Raw genomic sequence first — 16,173 nt, forward strand, 5'->3', positions numbered from 1 at the left:
CGGTAAGCAGCTGCAATCGACTCAGAAGCTTGGGGTGGGGCCCAGAGCCTCCTTCCCATCCTCTCGCCATGCGCTGGCCTAGTAGCAAGGAGCCTAGTGGGGACTTCTGGACTTCATGGACTTCTGTTCTTAGGATGTGGTGCTCTGCTATCACTCCTGGGAAGGACAGGAGAGTCTCCTAAGTGCCCTCTGGGAACCTTTCCTGCCCCACAGAGCTGCACCCATTTCCCCATGGCCTAGTGTCCATGTCACCCCAGCCACCATCGAGAGTTGCTCCCATCCCTGGCAGCCTGGGAGGCCAAGGACTGATGGGATGGTGACTGACTGAGGCACATGGGCATGGGAAGCTGGTCTTGCTGCTGGTAGGGCTGGACCCGCTCTCGAGAGATTGGGAGGATTCAGTTGGCAGGGGCTGCTGACCTGCCCCATTCAACAGGGCTGCCATCCTGTGGTTTCAGCTTTTGTCACTGGGGTGTGTTGGGGAAAGGTCTCAAGCTCTCCCCATCCCACTTCACTGCTGCCAGAATCCCTCCCGCCACCCTTCTAGAGCCCCCTCCATGCCCTACCTGGGTGGGGATGGAGGTGGCAGTGGAGGAGAGGGTTCTCCGAACTTGAGCGGTGTCCCCAGGTGGGTTGGAGGTGGAACAGCTGTCACGGGCACTGATGGGGAGGTGGCAGGAGCTCACCCGAGAAGGAGCGGGGTTGGCACTGGAGGTCACTAGAGAGGACAGCAAGCCTCCATCCTGGGGGTCAGGAGGGTGAATCCACCACTCAGACATGAGCAGCTGCTGGGTGGAAATGATGGTGCTGGTTCCAGGTGCCCTTCATCCTCCCTGATTCCTGGGGAGTGTCTCAGTCTCTGCCATGTTCTCGTTCCCCTGCAGCACGAGGATGTCACAGCCAAGGTCATGGGCCAGCTTCACATCATCCGGCACTTGCACCAGATGCCCGAGGCGCTGCAAGGGCTGTGGCTCATCTGACGCTCTTCAAGGTTCCCCTCCCTGTCCAGCAAGTCCCGCTCCCTGCTGCAGGTACTGCTCTGTCTCACTGTAAATGCCAGGCTAGTGGAAGCGGAAATGGAGGCCCTGGCATTCACAGAAACTCTCTCCCCTCTCTGTGGAGCTGTGTCCTTCCCTTGGCCCACCAAATTCCTTCATCTGGGGCAGGAGCTCTTTCCCTCACACCCACATCCCTCCCCTCTTTCCTTGATCTCACCCCCATCCCATTCCCCGTGTTCCCAGGCAGAGATCTTCCTGCCCCATATGGCGCAGAAGGACCTTTGGGTCAAGGCTACAGACTGCGTGCCCAATTGAAGCTCAGGAAGCTCCACATTTGAAGAGGTGAGGATGGGACAGAGGCTCAGGGCTAGCTTCATCTCCTGCCCTTTATTCCTCCTTTGGCCCTTCTCTGGGCTCTCTGAGTCTGAGATAAAGAGGAGCCTCCTCCGCCCGTGTCTTCTAGGCCCTGGGGTGTGTGACAGCCTCCCAGTTGGGTGCAGTCAGAAGCTGAACCACCTTAGGGAGCAGTGGGGACAGGTCCCTTGTCCTAGGAAGCCAAGCAGTGGTAGTTCTCAAAGAGGCTGAGAAGGAAGACCCCGCTCCCTCTTGGAGGTAAGAGCCATTGACTTCTTTGGGCATCTGGGTTTCTTGGGGGAGAAATGGGATCCCTGCTGCATAACCTGGCTGGGAGCTTCCCCCATCCCTGGGACAGAGACATCTCCATCAATGTGCCACCCTTGTTTTTTTCCAAGCAAGAGGCTCCCCAGAGAACTCCTCCTCAAACCTGTTCTCCTGGGAGCGTTTCTGGGAGGAGGCTCCCGTCCCTCAGTCTCCAACTCCATCATGCAGTCTCTTTCACCTAACATCTCTGCCCTCCAGCTCCACTTCCCGCAGCAGGACAAACGGACCTTCAGCTCCTAGAGAACAGACTCTGACCTCCTTCTGATCAGCAATGGGGTTTCCCCCTCCCCTCAGCAAACCTGTCAGCCGGGCTGGACCGGATTTGAAGGAGGAGGTGTCTAACAGGGTGGCCTGGCCTATGGCTGCCTAGCCTGGGGCTAGGCCTAATTGATGATCAAGTGAGCCCCACCTGAGAGGAAACAAGGGAAAACAGCATCAAAAGTCCAGAAGCAGAGTGAGCTGTTCAGTAGACGGCCTTGGGCCAAACCCTGGAGTCCAGGGTAGGACTGGCTTCTCCCACGGTCCCTAAGGAAGGGGACATAGAAGACCAGAGAAACCCAAGAAGGGCAACCCAAACCAAAATCAGTCTGAGGCAGAACTCCCCATGAGGGTGGAAGGCCTTGTTTCTGTTCAAGAGATTTTGGGACTTTGTTTGCAAGGAGCACAACCCAGGAAGGAGTGGAGTAAAGGACAGTCACCTGGTTGGAGGGCTGAGTTCCCAGCCAAGAAACTGCAAGAGTGAGTATCAGCGGGGTTGCTAGCCCAGAGAGAAAGCGGTGACACGAGGCCTGGCCAGCATCTAGCGGTGAGTGAACTCTGGTACACACCCAAAGTGGCCGTGTCTAGAGCCCTGTGTAGGCTCTTCTGTGGGAAGTTCCCATGGGTCAGTGGGGCTGGATTCTCTCCTGCTCCTTTGGTCTCTGGGCTTCCCACGAGATGTCTGGTGAACTGCCCTTGGACTCTGGGCCCAGCACCGCTCAGAAATTATTCTCTACCTTCAGAGGGACAGGGCATAGCTCAGCCTGTTGGGTAGGCTGGAGAATCACACTTCACTCGAACACACAACACTGAGGTGGTTTGGGAAGCATAGTAACAAAGAAGAGATTTAAGTGATACTAAGCAAGAGAAAGAGACACATTTCAAAGAGAGAAACAAAACACAACACACTTTGTAGTGACTAAAACTGAATCTTAACAAGTCACAATCTTTGCCTAAGCAGTTTCCAGACTAACATCTCAGCTTTCCTAACAGACCTTCTTTGATGTCCCTGTAGGGTAGAAAACTTCTCTGTCGAATCCGCTGATTTGCTTGCTTCGTCTTCTGGTTTCAGACCCTCTGTTCTCCTTCTGGGCTGCCTGGACCCTGATTGTAACATCTCTCTGGCCCAGCCTCTTACACAGATGTGTGCTGCAGCCAGCCCAGTGCAGGGAGCAGTGGGGACAGATGATCTCCTCCTGTCAGACCAAGCAACAGGGGTCCCATTGAGGCTTAGATGGAAGATCCCAGGCCTTTCCTGGAGGTAAGAACCGTCCATTCTTCTGGGCACTTGGGGCTGTTGCAACAAAGAGGGGACTCCTGTTCTATAGCCTATTTGTCCTCATGACTGTGTTTCTTTCTTCTCAGAGGATGCGCCCGGGACCCTGGAGACTGTTTTGTGCAGGAGGTTTGAGCGGGGAGAGATCACTCACTGTCCTGACCCCTGGGTCATTAACCCGGGTCTGCAGGGTTCCTGGGAGCAGCCACCCTCCAGCACGCCACCTGGAAGCCTACGAAAAACTGCTTACGTAGGACTGACGAAGTCCAGACCCATTTTGAGGCTCCTTTGAGTCCCAGAGCAGCTAATTGGCCCCCAGGACCTCCTTAAACCAGCAGCAGGAACAAGAAGCTGTCTGAACAGCTGAGCTCCTCCCCGGCTCTGGACCGTGTGTTGGCTGTTCCTGCTCCCACTCCCCAGGCTTGATTTCCTGGCATCCGGTCTCGGGGTGACGCATCTGACTTGAGGTGCTGAACACAATTTGGTCTTTTGCTTCTGCCCTTCCAGTGTCCTGACCCAGCTGACTCTCGACTCCTGTCTTGTGAGTGTGGACTCTGCCTCTGACCAGTAGGTCTGGCTGCCCATGACCCGGCCATGACACTGACTTTTCTACAATTCCTCCAATGCCCTTTTCTGCTCTCCAGCTCTGTTCTCCCAGGAAGACACACCGATGCCTTGGCTCCCAGAGTCCTGCTTGACTGCTAGTCAAGGGCTCATGGGGAGTGTTTGTCTTGCCCCCTCCCCCACCACAGCTGCTTGTCCTCGGGGACTCTCCCTAGCGCAGAGGAGAATCCGTCCTGGCAGCAATTCAGGAAGTCACAGAAGGGATGGTCTGCTCAGCTCCCTCTGCAATGCCACTGCCCGAGAGCATTACGAGTGGGTGCCCAGTGACTGCGCCGGCAGCTCCTTGAGACACTCCTGGGGGCAGGGTAGTCGTGTTTCACGATGACCGCGGGAAGCCATGCGAAGAGTGCGGCATTGAGAAGACTCTCCTGCTGTCCCAAAGGGTTTCTGTTCTCCTGCACGGTCAGACCATGGGGCCAGGTTGCAGAATGGGGAAGAGCTGTTTGATGATGAGTCGGAGGATTCACCATACAGGTGGTAGCAGCTGCGGATCCTGGAGTCCCTGTGGTCGGGTTACCATGCGTCCGGAGTTTCCCGGACATGTCCGGCGTTTTGGTTTTTAAATTGCCCTCAGGGAGGAATTTGTAAAACTCTCCAAAGGGCCGGGATTTCCCTCCCAATGCAGCACTCTGGGGGCGGAGGGGGAGCTGCGCACTCTGCAGGGGAGCACGGCACTGTGTCTGGCTCCGCACCCCAGACACACTGCTCTGAGCAGCAGGGTACGGGGGCCGGGGGGCTGGAGAAGGGGCATGGGGTCCTAAGGGACAGTCAGGAGACAGGGAGCAGGAGGGGTTGGATGGATGAGGGGTTCTGGGGGGAGCCTGTCAGGGGGTGGGCATATGAAGAGGGGTCGGGGGAGTCAAGGGACAGGGAGCGGGAGGTTTTGGATGGGGCGGAGGTTCGGGGGGGAGTCAGGGGCAGGGAGCAGGGGGGATGAGATGGGTTGGGGGTTCTGCGGGGGCAGTCAGGGGACAGGGAGTGGTTGGATGGGGGTGGGAGAGCCAGGGGTCTGTCAGGGGGCGGGGGTGCGGATAGGGGGCGGGGCAGTCAGGGGACACGTAGGGGGTGGAGTTCAAGGGGGTAGTTAGGGTGGAGGGGTCTAAGGAGGGGGCAGTTGGAGACAGGGAGAAGGAAGACTTAGATAGAGGGCAGGGTCCTGGGAGGGGGTGATCAGGGGACAAGGAGCTGGGGGGGTTGGATGGGATGGTGGTTCTGTAGAGGGCAGTCAGGGGGCAGGAAGTGGGAGGGATTAGATAGGTGGTAGGGCTACCACTCCCCCCCCACCCTCGGAGTGTCCTCTTTTTTGAAAGTTCAAATATGGTAACCCTAACCTATGGGCCAAGCCTCCACTCCTGAGAGTTCAGGCGAACCTCCCCCTGTTCTCAGGGAGTCTTTGGCTTTCGCGGCTGGGCCTGCCTGCCGAGACAGAGGACTCAGTGCTTCCATCAGGCTGCTCACTTGCAAATGCAGCCGTCCAAAGAGGTAAAGAATGGAAGCGAAAGAGCAAAGCTGGACCCTCCACTGAGCTCCTGCAATCAAGTGAGCACAGCCTGGGAGAGACGAGAGAAAGCTTCAAGGTGGCTGGTGGCTGCATGGAGCCAGGGGAGGAGAAATAAATAGTTCATGATGAATCCTACGGGCTTTGTCTTGTGTGGTGAAGGGTTTAAAATGGGTCTACTTACTATCACATTCAACTTTACAATCGCTGTGTCTGATTGAAGGGCAGGTCTAGAAAGGTCAGAGGTCGCTCGAGGAGCTTCAAGTCTCAGATTCTGTCCCTATTGCCTGCTTTGACCAGCTGATCTCAACCCAACACCGCCCTCAGGTGGTCGCAGTGGTGAGCTTTTCCCTCTTTTTCTGGATTCGCCGCAGGCATGGGGACAGGATACATGTGGCCAAGGAAATGGAGAGGCATGGGGGTCACTTGCAGAGGCATGAAGAGAACTTGCAGAGTTGCCTGTTCATGCAGTTCCTATGGGGGAAGCACGGTAGGGTACCGTGCACTCCGGGGCACCATTTCCAATTTTGGTGGTGGCGGGGAGGATAATTTCACCATGATTCCAGGGGCTACTTAGGCACCTGAAAACTCTAGTGTTTTGACAGATAACTTAGCAATGAGCTTGCCAGACTGCTTTCTGGGGATGACAGCTAGAAGAATGGATCCAGGGAATGGTTCTGTAGCTCTGAGCTGTTTGGACACTTTCAGGGAACATTCCCTATGCAAGACAGAGATCCCCAAAGTTATCCTGGGTAACCCTTAGAGACTTATGGAAAACTAGCAGATCCCACATCTCTGCTGTCACTTTGCACGGACAAACTTGGACTGTCCGAACCTGTTCATGTATTTTACCTGCTTTAACCTCTCAAGAACTTTCTCAAGAATATAAAAGAAAGAAAATTAAATAAATGACATAGGTACACCGATATAGGGCCTTAGTGTAAAGCCGATCTCAGAGTTGTCCCATTCAAATGGAATTATTCACATCAGTAATTAAAGTTAAACATGCACTTAAGTGTTTCCAGGCCCAAGATTAAGGTCACAGCTTATGAGAGGTGCAGATGCAAGAAGAGAAGAGCTGTGCAAAAACTGAAATGCCACTTGGAACCTGGCCCAAACAATGCATCATGAAAAATAAACTCATTTTGTTATACAGTAACAGAGCTGGTTCAAAAGGGTTTTACACTGACAATGCAACCTTTGAACTAAAAATGCCACTTTGGATTACATTGATCATTTGAAAAAAGTTCCCTCTTTAAAAAAAACATTTGGGATTTCTCTGCCCACTTGAGAGAGAACATGGAGTTTTTCCCACCAAAACTAAACAAAAATTTGATCATTAAAAACATTTCCAAATAAGTTGGAAGAATATGGGGGGGGGGAAGTGGTTTCTTCTTCAATTTTCATGACCCTCTCCACCCTCTCTATTTTTGACCAGTTCTAATTGTGAATAAATGTCTGTCTGTACATGAATGATAAATATGTCTGCTACTGAAACATTTACAAACAATGGCTCTCATCAGGAGCACTGAGGTCACATTACGCAGAGAAACACCCAGGCCTGCAGGGTTCACATTCTCCAAGACATAAACCGCCCCAGGACGGGAATGTCACACACAACACAGCGTGACTGGCCCGGGTTGGTTAGGTGCATGTTTTGCTGTTGCTGGCAAATTGTGCTTTTCTGAGGGTGGGGGGGAGTTATATTTGAAAGGAGTTCTTCATCCTCTCCCACTCTCATCCAGGGGTGCCGGAACAGGGGAGACCAGGGCCCACCACTTTTTACTGGCCATAAGTGTGAGCGACTGGATGATGGGGGAGAGAAGGGAGTGGGGAGGGCAGTGTTTTGGGGGCAAGGGGCGGCATGAAGTGGGAGCTCAGGGAGAAAGGCGGTGTGAGGGAGGGCCTCAGGGAAAAGGGCAGTTTGAGGGGGCAGGACCTCAAGGAGAAGGGGTGGAACAGGGGGTGGGCCACAGTGTTTGTGCCAGCAGCCCCCCCCCCACACACTTTTAGAAAGCTTTTGCCCATCCTGCCCTCATCCCAAATTAATTTGTTGCAGTAAGAAAACTTTGAGCAACAAGGGGACTTAGCGACCCACCATATAACCGCCAAAATCCTCACCCGCCCCTCGAGCTGGGCAAACAGAATTTTTTAGTCACTGGCAATTCCAAAAAAGAGATGGAAAAAAAACGGTTTCAGGTTGAACAAAACTAACATTTTTCCAAATTTTTGATGAACCAAAAAGCTTTTTTTTTTAAAAAAAAGACCCAGGAACATTTCAAGGGTTATAACTTTTGAATTTTTAAAATAAAAGTGAAGGACATTTTTAAATAAAACATAGTTTCAAACTGAAAAATCAAAATGGTTTGTTTGGAAAGTGTCTAAATGAAATGCTTCGACTTTTTAAGAACTGGGGGGAGGGTCTGGACGTGAACAATTCAGCAGACTGGATACAAATTCGCAAACAGATCTCCTTCCCCATTCTCCAGGGCTGGGTCTCGATTCCTGTTTCTGGTTCCCTGGGCCTGGTCCCCGTCCCTGTCACACACTGCGGGGAGCTCAGATTCCTGGGAATCCTGCGGACTTCCAGGCTACTGGGAGGGATGAGTCAGCAGCTTCCTGAGGACGAGTTGCGAGTAGGCAAACACTTTCCCTCTACCTTTCCAAAACTCGCATAGGTATAGTGAGACCAGCACCCCCACCACTCCACGCACCATGAGACGATTCCAGGACGCTGGCTCTGAAACGAAAGAGAGAGAAAGGCCCCATGACTAAGGGACTCCGTTAAATCATCCCACTGCTGCCATGAGGATCCCAGAAGATGAAGACGTTCCTGGGGTACAGAAAGAGCTGAGTTGGGTCGAGTGCACATGGGCAGCACTCAGAGCAGCGGGAATGAGATCTCCAGGCTCATTATCCCCATCGGCCAACCAGACGGAGGGAGAAAGGTGAGCCCGGCAAAGCAGCCCTGTTCCAGAGTCTGGGAACTGGGATTTTTAAGATGCTCCAAGATGGGGTCCCTCAGGTTCTTAAGGTTAGAGGGGACGGTTAGGATCATCTCCTCCAGCGTCTCCTGAAGCTTGGGGAAGGGCTAGCCATGGTGGGAAGGGTGGGATTTGAAGATGTATACAGGAAAATGGGGGGTGGGGTCACTAACACATTGCTGATGAGTGAGGGGCACGATTGGTTTCTTTGCCTTGAGGAGGGGGCTCAGCTTTTAAAAGTTTTGGGAAGAATAATTTAGTCTGAGCCCTGGCATAACCCAGGCCAGAGAACGTCGCCTACTGATTCCTGCACCCAGTCCAGTGATTTATGGCACTGCCTTGGCATTGAGAAGGATTTTATCATAGGGTTACATCCAACTGCAGAAGAGAAAGGGCATTAGAAGCTGAAAGACCCCAGAAGTGGCTCTGGTTTTCTACTCAAAATAACCACCCGGGGCTGATTTTCCCCAGCCCAGTGCCTTGCAGTCATGCACCCAACGCCTAGAGAATTTGGTGTGCAGGCAGGCTCCCAAATCCAGACAGTGGCACATCACATCGACTTTGTCCTCGTGTTAGGGACTGCCCTGAGCGCCCACCCTGCAAACACTTACGCACCTGAGCCCTCCCACTGCGATCCAAGGCTACTCCTACAGATGGAGTTAAAGATGTGGTTAAAGTGTTTGCAGAGGTTCCAGAGAGCTGAGGCTCCATGTAAAAGGAACAATACTTCAGTTATTCCAATCTTGGGTTTATGAGATGCTCCTGCCCGCCCCCTCCCTTCAGAGCTGAGTCTCCCACCCAGTGGAATTCTCCAAGGAACTTCCCACTCCGAGACCCTACACACTGTGTCCAGCGCTAGCTGTCCCTCTGGCCCAATCCCATGCTTCAGGACATAGTCTGAACACCACCGAGGTCAATAATTAATTCCCCACCTGCATTTACAGCATGGTAAAACTAGCCATGTATGTTACAGCGGGTTCTCGCTTTTCCTGGAAGCATCAGATATTGTCCCCTGGGCTGGACCAAACAGGACAGCAGCTTGAAATGCCCTGCGGCATTGACTTGAACTCAGACTGACCCTGTGGAAAACGGGCTCAGCCACCTGGACAATTAGGTAATCTTGGCGAGCTGTGAGATTTCAAACAAGTAGTATTTGAGTTTGGCTTGGCAATCCTGGGTCAGGGACTGACGTGAGGGGTTGGGAGACAATAAAGGGAAAGGGTCTGAGAAAGGGCGTCCCTTACAATAAATCGTTCAACCAGTCACTGTTGAAGTGAGATGCTTTACAGATGCTCACAGACAGGCTCTCCCACCAGCTAAGAATTTGGACACTCTGGTTCCCTGCTGGGACCAGCTTTGCTATTCACTTGCAAACAGGGTGGATAAAAATCAATGATTTAAAAAAAAAATCAGAAAATTGGATTTTTTTGATAAAATGGTTTTTGTCCCTCAAAAAGCTATCTAAAGATAGTTTTAATTAAGATACATTCTAGCTCAAAGATCTCTCATCATGGAATAGGGAGGATAAATTCTAATTCTATAGTATGAGACAATATATTCATGTAATGTTTAAGAAAAGTTTTGTAAATGAGTTCCAATACTTCATGGATTAAGGACCCAATCTTATGGGGTTCCACAGGCTTCTGTATAGATTGTGTAGGTTAATCTTTCTATCTACCCAATGGGATTCAGTGCTCAGTCTAGAAGATACCATCAGAGATGCTTAGTTTTGCAGTTCTCAAACTGTGGATTTGTGTCTCCAGAGGTAACATGCTTGTTAACAGCAAAAATGTTTTCAAATAAATAAATAAATAAATATGGAGAGGTGATATACAGCCTGGCAAGAAAATCCTCCAAATATTAACGATTAACCTGTTGAATTGGAGATATTTATGAAGTCATTGGGAGGGGAACTATCTGCTTCAATAACCTTGGGTAAATGAAATAACCAAACAATCATTCATTTTCTGAGATAGCTGTAAAACTCATCTGAAAAGTTTTCAGAATAAATCACCCTTTAAAAATGTATAGTGTGTACCTTCTAAAAATGAAACCTACATCTATCTCTGAGTTGTGAAGAACATGTATTAAGGTTATAACAACCAACAAGAATACACTTTTATGTAGAAATCCATGATTAAATCGAGTCGTCCTGACTAGTGATTTAAATCAATTTGATTTAAAATCAAATCCACCCTGTTTTTGCTGACCAACAGGCAGTTCTGCTCCCCAGGCCCTTCCGGGGTGTCACTGCCCCAAACTCAGCTGTTAGAAAACCAGGAAATGCTCAGCTGAGATCTTCCCCATGTAACACTAGGAAAGAATCTGAGCACTACAGCGGAAAACGAACCACAGAGCTCTGCTAACCAGGAGGAGCTCAGTTATAGGTGCCGGTTCTCCCATATAACCTTAACTCTGTCCTCTTGGAATGCCACTTTATTGTATCTTGCAGAGTTTTGCCAACCCAAAGCCTTCAAATCTCAGCAGGTTGCCTTAAAAATCATGAAATCTTTAAAAATAATAAATTTGTGGTGGGGTCTGCTTTTTCATCTTTTGAGTTTTGAGCCGGGGTGGGGTCGGGGAAGAGAAGGGAGCAGGGGAAGTCATTTTTTCAAGTCGTCCTACATAAACCCCATATTTTGGTTTAAACAAATGGATGTGCTTATCACAGGACTCCAGGCTTTGGGGCTTTTAGAAAATCAAACACCAAATACCGTGAGATGCATGACAAAGATCAGGGGAGTTGCCAACAGTGGGAATGAGGAATATTTGCCTAAGTCACACGGAACTAATTGTAGGGAATCCTCTAATTAATGCATCGTTAGGCTCTTTAGCTCTTCCCCCTGTGGAGGTAGAGGCCATGGGTACCCCGGGAACATCAGTGGTCTTGTGCCTGAAGGTACCTCTCCCCTTGACAACCCTCCACTCCCCACCCATTGTACTTCATGCAATTCTGCTGCAGGGCAGCACAACGGGAATCGTGCAATGCAATCATTCTCATGTCCTTCCGTCCATTCTTGGTCCTGTAAGGACACTGAAGTGCCAGGCCTTCAGCAGCTGCAGTTAGAGCGAGAAGGTCTCACACTCTTGTGCATCAGGCCACGTTTATAGAGCCCTGTGCGGGTACAACATTTGTTTCTGCACACGATCCACGGCTACGAAGCGGATCTCTGCAGATTTGCAGGGCGCTGCCTCTGGATTTAGGAGCCGAACTCTGGGCATTATTTTGAAAAACCTGCTCAAGACTTTTAGAGCTTTTTCGAAGCAAATCATGGCGTTTTTTAAACCCCTGACATTCCATGACTGAGCAAAACATCTCCAGGAACATCAACAATGCTGGCTCGAAGAGAGGTAGGACTCTTCTTAAACAAAATGATTTTAAACGAATAACTTGCTACCAAAAAGTTTGAGATATTTGCTGTAGCAGAACAAAGGGGGTTTTGATCTAAAAGAATGTGACCCCAAGCTTCTTACAATTCGTTCTACAGGCATGGGGCTTGTGCATTTTCTGCTGGGGCTTGGCCGGACAAAGAGCCAGAGCTCAGCCCTAACAATCAACCGGGAGAGCGGAGTCAGAGGTGAGGAAGGCCTGGGAAGATCCTGAGACAGGGAATGAAAGGGGGGCCCATCCACCTGCTCCTTCCTGTAGGTAGATCACAGAAAGATCTATTGGTGAGTGCTGGGATTTCCCTGCCATGAATGGGCAGCGTGCAATTAACAAGGGCTGCTTCTCATACTCACACACACACCCCCCATCACACCATGCACACCTCTCACGCCGGCACCAGATCTGATTTCATCTCATGCATTTACACAGCACATCTCTGCAAGCAGATTATAACCCCCAGTGTCCATAACTCCAGTTAACTCTGCAGTGAGGACATGCTCCCCCCAGCCCCAAGACCTTTAAACCCAAGGTCGACTCCCCCTGCTCGAGAAGACACACGCTTCAAACCTGCCCCACCCCGCACCCCCAGTTCCCTAACCTGGGGCTTGCCAGGGGATTCTCTGCTTGTGATCAAGTGGGGCTGGCTGCATGCAAGGCGCTGGCCAATCCTCTCTGTCTCCAGCTGCTCAACTGCATTCAAAGAAAGTTTACAAAATAATCCCTCTCCCCCCTCCTCTGTATGTTCTTTCCATGCGCTCTTCCCTCCATCCCTATTCTCTGCGTCTCTAAGTTTCACCTGCTCAGCCAGCAGCTGGGGATTTGCAAATAAATAAATAAAAATAAAAAAAACTGGACCAAAAAGCCCCCAAATATTTCCTGTAAAATCGAGATGGGCAGGACCACCAGTGCTGGACCTAGCGGGGCTGCCGCCCCCCTCCCCCGGCTTGAAGCGGTTTCCATCCTATCCAGGGTTTACAGTTTGGCTCAGTGGCTCTCTGCCCCCTCACTGTACAAATTGTTCCAGCGCCCCTGGGCGGGACAGGGCCTGAAGAAAGGGGCATGCGGAGGTGTTGGGAACACATGGGCCCTGCAGCTGCCCCCCCGCCATGCACCCCCCCCGCCCCAGCTCTACCTTCTCTAACCCCCAGACAACACACCTCCCCCTCCCCTTTTCTGCTTAGGACTCCAGCCCCACTGAACAGTCCAGAAGGGAGATGGAATCTCTTACCTGAAGTGCCATCCAAAAACCCAGAGGGGCGGGCTGGAAGGAAGAGCCCCAGAAACACCCCGACCCACGGCATGTCAGAGGCGCAAAAGGAACGGGCGAGATCGGCGGCAACTTAACCAAAAACTAAGGCCAGCCCACCATCACCTGACTCTACGAAAGCGCAGTAAGCTGGTGGTGTAAACGGTGCATGGGCAGTTCCACCAGACGATCAACAGAGCCGGTTAGAGAGTCATTTAACAACTCTGGAATGGCTTTGCAATGGGAGGAGAGTTTTCCGAGCCATGCTTTGCTTCCTGAGGCGGTCAAGATTTGAGCTTTACTAGAGGATTGTACAGGATTCAGGCACTCTCTAGTTCCTCTTTTGTCAGCCCCTTGCCTGCTGCCTAACACCCTGCCTCCCCTGGGTGCTCAGCTGAGCTCTCCCTAGCTGCACGGTGCAAAACCAGAACTATCCCATTACTCTCCCCTGCTGTGTCTCTCTCCCTCTCTCCCCTCAGGCTGCTGCTGCCCCAGGGGAGCTCACTGGGGTCGGGGGTGTCTCTGTGCTGGGTCCCGGGGGCTGTTGCAGACGCTTCCTCCTGCTGGGGCTGGAGGCCCTGTTCAAGCTCCCCTTGGAGAGAAGCGTGCTGTGTTTTTTTTACTTTTTTTAAACTATGCACTTGATTTGCTGCTTCCAAAATCTGTGCCATGGTCATACTTATCAAATCCTCCTTTTTCTGTAGCTTTCTCTTAATGTCGGGGCTGCCCTACTTGTAAATACTCCTTTAATAACTGCCTCAGTTTGTGGATTATTAGGATCTGCATTGGTATACTGTTGGGTCGTGTTTCGAATGCGCTGCAAAAAAGCTCCAGGGCTTTCCTTTGGATCCTGCACTACCTTCTATGGTTTAGTTTAATTATTCCGTCTGACAGCTGCGTGACGGAGTCTATACAGTAGCAGCTCCTTAGAGGAGGTGAGGTGGGTCATAGCCTGATTGTCATTTGGGTCCCACCTAGGATTTTTTATAGGAACTTGATTATCTGGGATCGGGACGTTGTTACGGTCTTGGTCATATCGCCTTTTTGCTTTTTTCCTTGCTTTAGCTATGACCTGTTCTTGTTTAACCTCAGTCAATAATGTTTGCAGAAGGACATTACAATCATCCCAGCCTGGCTTGTAGCTGCTAAGACATCCCTCAAAAACCGATACCAACTTGCTTGGGTTGATAGAAAATTCTCCAGCCTGTGCTTTGAAAGCGGCCAGGTCCATAGGATTAAAAGGTGCATGAGTATAGACCTGCATGGTAAGAGCTTGTCCTTTCTATTGCATTAGGGGCGATTTTAGTCTTGGTAAGTAACGGGTATAATCCAGCAGATGGAGCCTGAACCTCACTATGAGCTTCACTAGGAATCTTACTTTGAGTCTCGCTCTGTGTGGGTGTAGGGGCCGAAGGAGACACCGGATCTGCCATTACATTTGGGGTGGGGATCCGGGGACTGACATTAATTCCTACAGGGCCAATCGGGGTTAAATTACAGCATTGTAAAATATCAGTACGAGACTATAAGGTTATAAACAAGTAAGCATACAAATGCTTATTCTACTTCGCCGTTCGCTGACAGAACAGGAGTAACTGGAGGATTGTATTATGATTTAGTGATCCTCCGGGAGGCCACTGTTCTTGGTCCTCTAATTGGTACTGAGGCCAGTCAACCATACAAAATTGCTTCAATTTACCCTTAGCCATTGGATCTGATCCAAATATCTTCCAATTTACTAAAATACACTCTAGGGGCGTGCATCGTACTGTACCTCCGGTGCTCTGTTCCTGTCCCATACCTACAGGGTAACTCTGGGCGTCCCCAGGTTCCAACAGAGCATATAATCCGGATTTCAAAAGGTTCCTACCTTATCCAAGGGACCGGTTCCCCAACATCGCCCGCAGCTGCTCCTCCCCTATATCCAAGGAACCGGTTCCTCACCGTCTCCCACAGCTGCTTCTCCACTATGTGAGTGCGTTGCACCGTCGTGCCCTCCGGGGTCGATCAAACTGCGTCTCCTCTGAGGCCCCCAATGAACTCACCGGTGTGTGCTAGGCGTCGGTTGTCGCTGCAATCCTCGACCTCCAGAAGGGATCTGGGCAAGGCTAAATAGCATCCTGGTCACCCCACGTTGGGACTCCAAAAGCTGTTGCTGGCACCCAGTGCCAGAGGCGAACAACTGCGGGGGGGTTCGTTACCCGGTGTGCGTCACTCAATAATCACAACGGGGTGGAGAAGCAGAAAAGTTTATTTGCATCTGCAAACAAGGTACAGGGAGAATAGAATCTCAAATCCTGCACATCAGAGCAGGTCATTACACACACTTTTATATTCCTTAACGCTACTGCACTACACATCAGCCAATCAAAACTTTGCACAAATACTCTGCCTTTCTTATATGGGTTAGAACAATGTTTATTTCCTGCAACCTCTAACAAGCATTCCTAGCAACTTAAAGAACCAGCACATCCTGTCTGGCCTTGTAGCTCTCTCTCCTATTATCTTTAACTTGGTGTCAGCAAACCTTACACTATGGGGCATTGTCTGCGGCTGCAACATTGTTTTAAGAGCAAGAGAGCTTACTCAAACCAGCCAGGCCTAAATTCTATTAAGGGGGGTTGAGAAGAAGCCCTTAGGCCTTTAGCAGGGAGACCTCCTCGACCCTTATGGCCTTCCATCCCCTCAACTTAACTAGTGGCCATGCCCTGGGGTCTCCAACAGAGGTAAATGGAAAAGGGGATGTAACCAAAGGTAGATGGGGCCAGACTAACCTGAGCTCTTTCTTTGAGCTGAGAACTGGTTGTTTAGAGAAGGGAAATGCAGCAGATCTAATATACTTGGACTTCAGTAAAGCATTTGATACGGTATCACGTGGGAAATTCTTAGCTAAATTAGAGAAGACGGGGATCAGTACAAGAATTGTAAGGCGGGTAAGGAACAGAAAGGAAGCCCTGCTGGCGCTGCGAATGGGTTTGGCTGGTGTGGGGTTGCAATTGGCGTGTTACTAATGAACGGTGAAGCCTTGAGTTATGGAGCTCACTCGAAGTGAGTGCCAAGGAAACCCGCACACCGCCCCGCTGTGTATCCTTTATCTGCCACAGAAGGAGTGAAGAGAATCAAGAGAGCTGTCTGGGGTCACCTAAGGCCGGACCGCAGGGGGCTCTGGGGTGGGACTGAGGAGTATTGACAAAACTGGGCTAGCAGGGAGCTGCTGGTC

Source organism: Eretmochelys imbricata, chromosome 14 (assembly GCF_965152235.1).
Source record: "Eretmochelys imbricata isolate rEreImb1 chromosome 14, rEreImb1.hap1, whole genome shotgun sequence".
Taxonomy (NCBI): domain Eukaryota; kingdom Metazoa; phylum Chordata; order Testudines; family Cheloniidae; genus Eretmochelys; species Eretmochelys imbricata.